Source organism: Lichenostomus cassidix, chromosome 6 (genome assembly GCF_008360975.1).
Source record: "Lichenostomus cassidix isolate B80296 chromosome 6, HeHo_3.0, whole genome shotgun sequence".
Classification (NCBI taxonomy): domain Eukaryota; kingdom Metazoa; phylum Chordata; class Aves; order Passeriformes; family Meliphagidae; genus Lichenostomus; species Lichenostomus cassidix.
The window spans coordinates 21,384,429-21,397,344 of NC_139487.1; the positions used below are offsets into that span (position 1 = coordinate 21,384,429).

Below are 12,916 nucleotides of genomic sequence, written 5' to 3' on the forward strand. Positions count from 1 at the left end.
CCATGGCTTCTTTGTACTTTTTGTTGTTTTATAATAATATAAATCTTTCTTATACTCTAACCACTGCTTCAACCTGGATCCTTTACATTGATTTTTCAAAGTATTCTGCATTTCAACTTACTTCATGCTAATTAACGAGCAATCGATTTTTTTTTCACTACTTACTACAAACCTGAGACAAATTCAAACATTGGAGAGAAATTTGGGACCTAAATGTCCAGCACTGCGTATTACACCAACATTTTCACCAGTGCGTCATGGTAGTAAAATGCTAACTTCGTTTTGTGTTACTCTGAATGTCCTTCATAATATGTTTACCTGCAGGAGAATCCAGCCTGCTTTATCAGTCAGTGTTGGGTACCCCAAATCTTCTAGCTGGCTTTATTATTCTCAACTATTTAACAGTCATATCCTTGGTAATGTGCATTTCTTCAGGTAATAGTTTGGCTTGTAATTGGCAATGCTACTAGCATCAAAACTTTGTTCTGCAATTTGTTGCTTAATAGACTGAATTAAGTTGCACTGAGCTTAAACCACGAAATAAACATATATACATAAAATTAGGATGTTTTCTGTTCGTTATCTTTTTTCCATAGATTTTTAGGGCAGGTTGTTAGCTTGTCTGCTTTCAATTAAGTGCCTAAAAAGTAGAGTTTATTTCAGATGATTCACTGTAGGAATCATGTGTATGCAACTGAAGTACAATATTTTAAGTAATGACTTCAAGCAATAAAATGATCTTTATATCTTGACATGTTTTATCATTTTGAGACTAACACGGTTATCTGTATAAGTTTGATGTGTAGCTCTTTAAACTGAGAGAATATTATCATGATTTATTAAAAAATAAGCACATCTTCCTTTTTTAGTAGTATTTAAAAGATTAAACAAATGGATTAACAAGTTGCCTGTAATTATATTAGTTAATGGTATTTTTAATACACTCTGATAAAAAAACTTAAGATGATATGGTATTTTAATACTACACATAGTGTGGTGTGTAGTCACACAGATGTGAGTCCTACTGCTAAATGCCTTACACAAAGTTCTCAAAGAAGGTTTTTTCATATAGTTACTAAACTGGGAGGACCGAAGGTTAGGAATAAAAATAGTACATTATTTTACTCTTAATTATCTGTTAGTTGCATGACACTATCTGTATCCTTTCAATGGTGATCTTAATCCATATTTCTAATGTGCACATAAGTGAGCTTTTAGAGGCACCCTTGCTGTCTTTTGTGCACTGTATGGTTTTGTTCCTTCATTTCTTGCAGATAAAAGTGAGACAATCCATCCTTTTCCTTTTCAGATCACAATTATTGTTGCTTGTGAGATTTCTTCCTAGGGCTTGGTCTACAAAGGAAAATTTTGGTCTCATGGCTCTATTGGGATTATTTTTTATTATACATTCATTCCACCATAGCTGTGCTGGCAAAACTTCTACTTTATATACACTCATACCAGCAGGAAATTCTGTTGCCAGTTTTTCTTGTACTGCTTGAGAAACAGGTTTGTTTCTTTTGCTTACCAAAACCATGCACCTTAAAATACTGATTGCTTTCATCTTGGCTCTACTAGTAAACCTTTGAAGAGCAGACATATCTGGAAGTACGAGAGCAGTTTTGGAGGAGTATACTACCTCAATGACACCATGCTCTCTCTATGTTGTGCAATAGCACAAAAATCTTACAAAAAAGGTGGAGTTTTTTGTTCCTCCTCGTCAGTGATTCTTTTAGTCCTTGAACCACGATCACTGATAAGCACCACAGATATCTGCAGCTTGTCAAAGATTAAGTAATTAGTTATGTAGAACTTCAAGTCAGGGAGCAGTGAGAGTAAAAAGGACAGTGGCAGAAGAGGGAATATCTTCACTGCCTCAACATTAAAAACACACCATAGACGGAAAAAACAATTTCTCAAGGATTCTTAGTAAGTAATGTGACAATCTAAGTCATAAAATCTTCAAAAGCTATTTAAAGGTCAGTAGATTCCAGTAAATTTGACATTAGTGCTTTGAGGTTTTGAAATTAATGCATTTATTGAAACATTTTATTACCCCTTTTTTTCTAGTCAATAGATAAAGTAGAATCTTGTGGTCTGCTTCTTCAAGCTGCTGTTATGTCAATCAAAAATACGTCTGGTGAATAAATTATTTTGGCAAGTAAATTAAATGCTTTTATGGTTAGTTTAGTGTTTTCCTAAAACCCCAGCACAGTCCAGGAAGCATTCTGCCTTCTCTCTTAACCAGACTTACTGATTGCTACACGTCAGCCACAGGCAGTCTCTAATGTTGTTTTTGCCTTGCCCTTACTATAATCTTACTAAGATGCATCTTAACCCACACTGGCCAAGAAACAAATGCAGGGGGCAGTGGTTGCTTTTAAAATTATTGCCACAATCATTTCCCTGGTGAAACATAAACACTTATTAAATAATGTGACATTAATAATTGCATAAAAGGGATGTTAAAAAAATAGTTTCAGGAAAGAGTATAAACCATTAATGAATTACTACATTAGTGAAGTAGTTTGGGCAATAGTCGAGATGTTTGTACTAAGTTGATAAATGCTGTGCAAGTAAATCACTTGCATATATCTTCTTTTCTAGCGGTAGTTCAGAGTCCTTTAGATCTCCAAAGGTTGTAGATAATTTTTGCACCCACTCAGTCAATGACTGGCAATGCGGCATGGAGCCGCAGTCATTCATTCTGTCAGTCAGCAGCCCTTGATAATGTGCCTGTCAATATAATTCAGTGCCTGTTCAAGGAAAGTGACACTTTGAATAGTGGACACTTTTCAAAAGCATTCATACAGGGTCAGTTCCATGATAAATAAATATATTTTGTGTTTGGAACAAATAAGCAATGCACAGGAGCTAGAGTCAGAGCAGAAATACACAACCAGTCTGCATGACACAATAAACTGCAATGAAGAGTGAATATCATAAATGCATCTTTGCTGTATTAATGATGGGATAATAGACAATAAAGTCTTCAGGATCCTACTTGGCTTGATTGAGCCCCGATCCATGACCAGGGGCACTATGCTCTGGTACACTACAAATGAGATATTGGAATAATAGTGTCAATAGTTCTTTAAGCCCTATTAAAAAGGGTGAATATTTTCATTGCTGAATGAAAAACACAGGCAGAAGTCTTTAATTACTACTAACAGTGTGTTAAAGAAAGTATTTATATGGCATGCAGTGTTTAGTTTCTAGTTTCTATTAATACAAGCTGAGAATGTGAGGAAGAAATATGTGATAGTGACAGCATTTTTAATGGTACCTCACCTTAAATGCATTTTAAAATATGTAAATCAATAAAAAAATTATTTGTAATAGCAGACTAAGAGTGCTGGTTAGCCTTACTGCTGAATGAAATGTATGCTACAAGCCCTATTACCATACATCGTGGGAGCTGTAGTTAGGATTAATCTGTCAAAAGGGATGGTTTAGTGTTGATGAATATGACATGTGACCATTAATGATGTTGATTTTATCTCCTGAGATTAGCATGATTTACTTCGGATGGATAATAATGTCATTTGCTTGATGCAGTAGATCTGTTTACGAGCTGATTAAATTGTAAGGCCTTGCTTCATTTCATGCTATTTGGTTTACAGCTTCATTACTGCAATCACAAAAGCTGTGGAAATGTCCCACATCCCATGTCACAATAAATCATTGTTTAAGATTGCAGCTATGTATTTTAGCATTTCAGTTTTGCATGGACCATGCATTCCTTAACAAATATGTGATTGGGAATACATTAACAAGATATTCTGGAACATAGTGCTGCAGAAATGTAGAAAATCAGCCTGAATCTTTTAATTGAGATTAAGGAAGCACTTGAGTAATTAGCTGTAACAAATTACCTTATTATTTAGACAGTGAAGTAAACGTTTTTGTTGCAAGAATGATTATCATAAATCTGCAGAAAAGTGACAGTCAAACAACCATAAAGGAAACTTGTAAGCAAACGACATTTTCTGCCTATTACCTTTTATATTTAAATAAAATTTATCGGAGACATATTCTAAAAAGAATGTATTTGTTGTTCATGGATAGTATATGTTACAAGCTATACCATCTGTAATTACTGCACTGGGAAGACTATATGCATGTAAATCACAATGGAAAAAAAGAATCTGTTAATTATAATGGCAAATGCTAATGTTGCCATAGTTAAGGCTGTGTCAATGTGTTCATTATAAACCCAGTTATAAAGGAAAGAAGGAGAGAGGGAGGGTGGAAATCAGCCATCACAGATTGCTGTGTGCTAAAATTTTGTGTACAAAAAGGCACACTCACACCATGTAAATCAGGTGTATTGGGGAGACCATGCTCCCAGCCTCAGTGAGAGGAGGACCAGGGCCAAACTCTCAGCTTGGGTGCAAGGGTGATTTTGTTGCAATAATTTTTTCACATTTCACATTAAACAATATTGCTATTTTTATTGCACAAATTAAAAAAATGTTGCATTTATCAGTCAAATGGGGCCTTTCAGAGTTTGTGGCTTACCACTAGCTGAATTTGATAACTACAGTTGATTAAGTCTTGGTTCATGTGCTCAATTTCAATTAAAGTTTTTATATTTTTTTAAGAGAATGCTTAAATAATTAGCTTAAGTTGGGTATTTTATTGTAATAGAATTGAACTTCTTTTAGTTCTTTTTTTTCACCCTTTTTTTTACCCCCCCCCCCCAAGCTGATTCTCAGTGGATTTCATGGAAATACCTCAAGTTCGTTTACATGTGAATTTTGCTGGGTTATAATGTGTTCAAATGTGATGGTGAACGTCATCGATTTGTGAACCTTTTTCCCTTAGCAAAAATCCCCTCTTACCTCAAAGTATTTCAGCTGGCAGCTGAAGAAGTGGGAACTCCAAGAGGAACTGTACTCATGTTTATGCATACATATATACATATACACAGGCCTAGAGCATCCAAGGATTTCCAAATGTGTTGCAGCAATGACCATAGTAAAAATTTTTTCAAATGATTCATAACTCGCCCTTTCTGGTTGGCCAGTGTCAGACATTTTGAAAAGCCAGGCTTTTTTTCTCATTTGTTTCTTTGTTTTAATGGTTGATGGAAGAAGAATTCTGGAAAGGGGATTCTTTCAGAAGAGTTCATGCTTTGGATTTGGAAAGAGGAAACAACTCTAATGCTTGCAAGTCAGTTCTATCTGGTTCTGTCTGGGGACAGATTTACTGAGCTGATTTAGTTTTCCAATACGTTGTGGCTGCTGGGCACAGATCTTCCACTCCTGACTTCTTGCAGAACCAGCCCCTGTTGACATTTGTAAAATTAATGAAAATGTTTCACATGTTGAAGTGTTGATTTTTTCCAGCAACGTTTCAACTAATCAAATTAAAGCAGTGATAAACATTTTCTTCTGTTTTCTAAATAGCTCTAGACCTGAGTTAATGAAAACATATCCTTGGAAATAGAGGGATGCATAAGCTTTTTTTCTCAAAAAAAAAAAAATTGCTGTGACAAAAAGGAAAGGCAAAAAGTGGAAACCAGGGTTTGAATCTTCATTGCTTCAAGAAAAATTTGGTCATATATTGCATCCCTGCTTAAGTTGGCTGAAATGTTATTACTCCAGTTTCACAGTTTTGTGTTTTATAACTTTGAAATTAAACAAAACAAAGGCTCCCTTTCTTGATGAGGTGCACCTTTTGAAAGCAGTTTGGTTTCTAGCCAAAATGAAAATTGAATGACACAATTTTTCAGGGCACATTCTTTCACTGATATTCTTGTTGAAACAAAAAGAAAAATACCCTTGAAAATCCCAACTGCTGGCTTCACTAAAAATATATAATTTTATCACTGAACTGCCAAGGAGGGTTAATTTAGTACAATTTGTGCACAGAAGAAATCCATTCCAGTGCTATGAAGTGGAGAGGCTGTCAGCCAGGCTGGTAGTAGTCTTGTGGAGAAAAACACCTTTAACCTGCATAGCTGAAGTCATCTCCTTGAACTTTAGCAACCACTGTTTATATTAACATGGGAGAAAGCACTAAGGACATGTAATTTCTTAATTCCCATACAAGGTGTCCCTCGTCTGCCCTCTACAATTCCTTAGACTCTGTGATGTTTGGGGAATTTATTTAAATACAAATAATGAATTCTGGTTGATGCTTTGAGGTTGTTTTTCTGAAAATGGTGGCAACTGTGAAACATGTAGGTGTCTACTTAATAAAGCTGCTGCCGTGGTATGAGTGAAGAGACTATTTGATCTCTGTGAGTTAACCCTGAATAAACAATTTATACATTCAGAAAGTTGATGGCTGCTGCAAGATGATTCATCAATCTTCTCTGCAGGTGCCTCCAAGTATAACAATTATAGAACTTGGACACGAAAAAAGTAAAATATGGGTTTAAAATTATTCAGATGGATGCAATTAAGGAACAGAAGTTGATTCTCTGAGTGGAAAAGACGAAAACCTGTGGAATATTTTGCCACTGGAGAATTGTTTTTGCTGCAGGTTTTTTCACTGTTAAAGGAAGCAAATTAACCTGAAAATAATAATTTTTAAAAAAAATTTTGGTCTACAGTAGAAGGATCCTGGGCAGCTTTAGGCCAAAGAATTCTCCAGACTGATGTTGAAACTCACACAGGAAAATACATTATTTCTCTGGCTTTGGATTTTATACTTCTACATAGAATATTCTTAAAGCTAAGGCAAGGTCTGCAGATACAATCACTGCATTTGAATATCTAAATTGTATATTTAAGGTCATCTACATAGCTGGAGCTCTTGGGTACCAAGAAAACTGGTGTTTTGGAAACCAGAACTGCTGATGAGGACTTCATTGGATTGCAGAATTTCAGTGAAAACTGAGTCCAGTGGTGTGCTAGTATTCTTCTGTTTGAACGCTAATGCTAAGAAGGACAATTTCCCAAATTCAGGCCACTAAGAGAAAGCACTGAATATTCCTTTAGCAAACAACTTATGTTCATGAAACAACTTGCTGATGTCAGCAGAGTTGTGCAGGCATGTACTGGCTGCACATTTTCTTTAAGAGATTTCCAGGAACTGGCACATCCAAAATCTGTGGCTGTTCTAGAAGGCATCCAAATGGCTGCTGACATTAGAGTTAGAGTTGCAAGCAATGAAAATCTACAAGGCAGTGTGTATGCACATACTTGCATTATTGTGAGCCTCACTATAATATTTAGAGTTTGCTCAATGGCACTTAGAACAATGAGTTCTGAGTAGCTTCAGGAATCAGAACTCTTTGCTTCCTGAAGAAATTCTTAAAGATATCTTATTAGATTTCAGGATGAGCAAAATCTCTCTGACTATGCAGTCTGATTTTCTTTACCAGGGCTACAGAATTTCATTGAGAAGCTCCTGCAATAAGTGCAGCTATGTTTGATTGAGCTAGCTAAAGACTATGAAGAGAAATTGGGGCAGACAATTTGTTATTTTCTCCCTTCATAGAGCTCAAAAATAGGTTTTGCAAAAAAGCAATTGTGCCTCCTTCAATTATTGAGACGGCTGTAGTCAAGCCTTTTAATGAACAAATTTTGTAGAATTTAGGGTCTCTGAAGTGCAAAGCCACAACAGAGTGTGGCTCTTAATGTGCCATATGAGCATTATGTTGCTGGCTTTCTCTGTCAAAGCTGGCATGTATCAGAATGCAATAAAAGAAAAACTATTTCATTCAAAATTAAATGGCCACATCCAATTAAAGAAAAGACTGAAGTCTGAAACCGTAAAATCCATTGAAAGTTTCTTTCTGTTTTAGAGGAAATGTACCAATTGCTAATGGAAGTGTTACTCTAAACGATTGGCTACTAGTTAACTATTATGCGCTCTAGCAGGATTTGTGGTTGTTGGTTTGGTTTTTTTTTTTTGGTCATTCCTCCTCCTTCGGAGATTTGGAGAAAAGAACAGAAAACCATTGAAAAGATTTCCTTAGTCTTTTATCTTTTGAATCAGTGTCATACCAACAAAAAGATGTTTTGAAGTCTTTAACCATTAATTGACTAACTGGTTTTCTTTAGACATAAAACTTGTCAAGGCCTTGATTGTTGTGAATCCATGGTGATAGATTCTGGCTGACTGCCTAAGTACAAGGTCTCTGAACACTAGGATAACACTTTCTGAAACAGTTTGGGCTTATCCCCCACAATGCCATTTAAACAAACTTAATTGACTAAAACTTTCATTTTTGTGCATTCTGTATGAGGTACTATTTGCAAGAAGAGGCCTTTTAGGAATAGAGCCTAAGTGACAAAATCTGACCTCTGCCTAGCCTTAGATTTCTCAGTTCTTGTTTATTTACACAAAATAAGCCAATATTAACTGTCTTAAAAATTCACTATAAGCAGAAAGCCTCTTTATATACCATAATTTTTCTCTAGTGAATAACCCTAGAATGAGTCCAAATTGAGACTCTATGAACAGCATAAAATTCACAGACTTCTGCAGTAAGACTAATCATTATCTTTAGATAAATGCCTATATATGTCAGTCAGTAAGTTTGCTCTATATGAAATGTTTCAGAGAAAGCTAAGACCTGACTTCTTTTGTTGTTGTTGTTGTTGTTGTTGTTGTTGTTGCAGTGAAACTTTAGTAAAGAGATGCCCCTGGGATGATTTTCTTGGATTTTGAGTTCTGGGCATGTGCAGAATTATACATCTATCTCTACAGGTTAGCAATTTTCATCTTCCACTCCTTTCACCAGCAAAAACTTGTATTTGAATGGAAGCGGTATGTCAGATTTAAATAATATACAGGAATGATAAAACTCTAACTCTTTTTTGCAGGGAACATGACAACTCTGGGATGACTGTTTTATCTCTAGGAAGTCTTCAAACATCACAAGGTAAAATTCTTAGCATCTCTAAGGAGTTTTGAATGGCCAACATGACATGAGTTGATGACAGTACTCTGTAGTTGTCAGGGCTCTCACAGCTCACTAACTTTACCCATTGTCTCCCCCAGCCCCTGTCCACAGGCTTTGGAGCTTCCTCAGTCCCTGCCTGAGCAAGACCAAGGGCATGGGCCCCACTGATCCCAAGCCTGACCCAAGGGCTGATGGCCTTGGCCTCACTTTGTCACCATGAACCTGGTCAGAGGTCATGATCCCAGCTGCACTCACTGACCTGCAGATAGACTGCCAGCTTGACCTTGGATCTGCCTCATCACCACAGACTTGTCTGATTGTCTGAACTCTTGAATATCAGCTACTGTCTGTGGTCCTGCCCTGCTTCCTCACTGTGACAGCCAGGACCCTGCCATGGTGACATTGCCCTTGTCTCAGACCTACCTAAGGTGCAAAGTCCTAATGAAGCAAGGAAAGAAAAAGGGGGTTTTTTGTCCTTGGAAAGACAGAAAAAGTCCTTCTACTACTAAGCAGCTTGCAAGGCCAAAAGTTGATAATTTTATGTAATTAATATTTCTTTACTTCATCTCTGATCATTCACTTGTCCAAAAGCTGTTTCAGGCCAGTTTACTAACTCACAGACAGACTGGTAATTATTGTAGATTTAAGACACCTAAACCCAAAATTCTGTCAGATGTGACTATTGCACAAGAGGATCAGACTAAAAGCCTGACACATTACTACTCTTTCAGATTAGCAAAGGCTTGGATACAGGCTTCCCTCCATCATTCCTAAAATAATGCTAATCCCTATACCTAAGGTTTTGCAATTCTGTAGCTGGACAGCACCTATACTAAAAGGATTTTCCATTGCTGCTGTCTGCTTAGCAGATTAGTTATAGGAGGGGACTCTACAGAACAGGCCATACTTGACCTGCACAGAATTTTCAGATGTCTTGACTTTTTCCTCTGAAAAATTCTCAAGCATTAACAATTAGTAGCGCAGAAACATTAAAATTGTGTTTATATTTTACTAATGACGTTGTCTCCATTTTTCCCTTCTGAAAACGGAAAGACCAGTAGTGCAAGACACTAAGGAACTGCTTAATTTAAGCTTTAATTTAACCCACTGTGACACAGCATAGATTATGCCATAAAACTAGCACTACTGAAATTACATTTAGCAGTGTAGCAGTAAGACAAAGTTATACAATGGAAGTCTATGAAGTATATACACATTTGTACTATAATTCCAGCTTTGATTTTTTTTAAAGTAATCAATTCAAGTATAGCTAGAAATAATAAGCTGATTTTAAAAACACTGATTTGCAGCCATCTGGACCCACTTGGTGGGCTAGAGGTTATGATATAAGAAAAGTGGTGTCGAGGAAGTAGAATGTCTTCTTCCCTCATGCAGTTAAGGTATTTCATATTGTGGTACACCATAAACAATGATTCTGTGAGTCACATTCCAGAAATCCTCTAATGTATAGATCAATTGGTCTAGATTCCCTAGTTCTGCCTTGGATCATTCCTTCTCTGTCCTGAAACTCACACTGCTATTAAAGACTTTTCACTGCAACTTCCATGCTGACTGGGAGGTGAGGAAGAAGGTAGAACATTCATAGTCCTTTCAACAGAGCTAGGAAATAGATACATTTTAGAACTGCTTTGGTCTCTTTTTATGCAGGATTCGATACTGAAATTTTTAGTTCTTTCAAGCTAAAGACTAGTAATTTATTTTATCACATTTTTTGCTGTTTCTTCTACAAACTTTTGCAGACCACAATTGCAGATGTCCCTCCTGCAATGACACTTTCTGCTCTATTCACACCAGAAGGCAATTGGAACTCATGTGTGATTTTCCATCCTCCTAGCACTTCATAGAGACATCTGACCAAAGACTGCTCATGCACAGACAGCTGGAACCTGTGCTGTCTTATACAGAGGAGTGTGGGAATAAGTAAACAGAAGGGTCAGAAATCCTCACTCTAGGGAAGTGTGGAACTGATACTGGAAGACTGTCAAGACACAATATCCCTAGAACTATAGGAGATGAGTTCAAGACACACAAATCCAGATTTCGGAGGCTTGAGCTCAGGTAAGACTCTGGATTACATGAAATTTGTAAGAAAAGTAAAAGAAATCTACAGTGATTTCATGTATTTAAAACCTGTTCTCAATCAAACTAAGACACATTAGTTTCAACAGACAAAAAAAATCCTGGAAGGGATTCCCAGAATTTTGAATGAAGAAATTTTCAAAAATTCGAGTTTAAGATATTACTTTAATTGAAAACTGTTTCAGGCTGAGGCAGGATCTGAATCTAAATGTCACAGCTCTACAAAATTATTCTACATATGGAAGCTTATCACATAACATAATTACCTTATTCTAGTTTGTATTCTAGAACAAGCATGTCTGCATGAGACAGTTATTCAGTAAGAATGCTGCTTTTATTCCTGAATAATTCCATGTGCAGTCAAGCCCTCAGTCAAATCACCACAACTCTGTATGTAAATGAATTGTCAGTCTATCTCTGCTTGCATTTACTGGAAATCTGTATCTCTCTTACTAAAAGCAGCTGACAGATCTGAAAACATCACATTTGTTTGCGGAGTAGGCATAGATTTTACAAACTCCCACCCTTATTAGCCTACTATTTCTGTGTCCTTTGGAGGTTTTATGAACTGCATATCCTTCATATTTTATGTCTAATGTCATTAGCAAACTAATAAGTGCTATGGAGAGAAGGAAAAGTTTTTTCTTCCTTTGTTTGCCAAAAAGCCAAAAGGAAGAGTTTTTGAGTGTGACAGTGCTCCATCAACATTATATATGAATCCAGAAGAAAATCAAGTTGCTTTCCTTTGGGTGGGGGCAAGGGGGAGGAAATAAATCTTTGCTCTAGTTCAGTAAAAAAACGCTACACGTTAGACCTTTTAACCATAAAGGCTTTCTTTTCTTCATGCTATTTGTGTTTGTCACCTGTGTTTGCCTAATTCTGTCACAAGTCTGTCTCAAAGTCTTAATAAAACATTAATGTCCAAGCTGCAGAACTTCCACTGTTACATTTCTATCATTTATTTCTGTTACTGATTTTAGCTGTGGTTACTTTTTAGAAAAGTAAAATAGCAAGCTATTCATTTCAAGGAAGGGACAAGAATAATGAATGTATACAACTGGGGCCTGCTACTTGTGATGTAAAATATCAGTTGGAGCTCTTAATAGGTATTCAAAATAGTTCGTTTTCTCCTTCATGTGGTTTTTGTATCTACACTTTAATATTCTTCTCTAATACAGGTTTTAAGAATTCAGGTACAGACTGAATGGCCTTATTAGCATCCTTTTAATAAGTAAACAAGTGTAGCTTTTAATTCAATTGCACCTAAAAGTAATCACTTTATGGCTGCTTTCTAGTCCATAAGAAATTACATGGTGATGGCTGTTCAGGTATGTTTAACATGAGTTCATCCCAGCTGTATCCTCAGCAGAGAGCAACTCCTGAGAAGCCCATGAAGATGGATCTGCTTTATTTTTTTTCCCCAGTGTTTCCCCCAGCCAACTGGAAGGAGGAGATCAGCTCTGTTATCACATTTACAGTTTACATGCTGTGGGCAGGAGTCTGCATCCTTGTTTCATGTCACAGTAAACTGTAGATATCAGGCATCACACAAACATTCAGTGATAACATTTTTCAGAATCACAAGCCCAAGACCAGTTGGTTTTCTCGCTGGGGAGGCCATTCTCGATTGCCAAAATAGGACCAGCGAACAGAGTTCCTCATTTTTCAGGTATGTTTTTGTTCTTTAAATCAGTATGATGAGCCCCGAGGCACTGTCACCCGCAGGGGTTCCAGAAGGTTCCCTCACGCCTCCCCTCAGCAGTGAGGGCCCAAAGGCGCTTGAGGCATCGGTCAGAGCTTCAGGAGAAGGGGAGGAGGCCCATGTCCTTCCCCCTGTCCCTGGTGGGAGGAAACCCAGCACGAGTGTGAAACACCTGGATGCACTGCGGGCATCTCCCAGAGTTTACAGCTGCCTCACAGCAACCTGCCCAGCTACCAGCTCCGTCCCAGCAC

General features: G+C 37.0%; 1 long non-coding RNA gene across 2 annotated transcripts in view; it reads left to right on the forward strand.

Moving 5' to 3' along the window:
• The window catches only part of LOC146435464 (uncharacterized), a 111,925-nt gene extending 100,041 nt beyond the window's left edge, over positions 1-11,884 (forward strand). For both annotated transcript variants that reach the window (XR_014853242.1, XR_014853241.1), the window contains 3 exons: positions 8,580-8,667; positions 8,784-8,842; positions 8,962-11,884. This is a non-coding gene — a long non-coding RNA (uncharacterized LOC146435464). The remainder of the gene's footprint in view (positions 1-8,579; positions 8,668-8,783; positions 8,843-8,961) is intronic.
• The last annotated feature ends 1,032 nt before the right edge of the window (positions 11,885-12,916 follow it).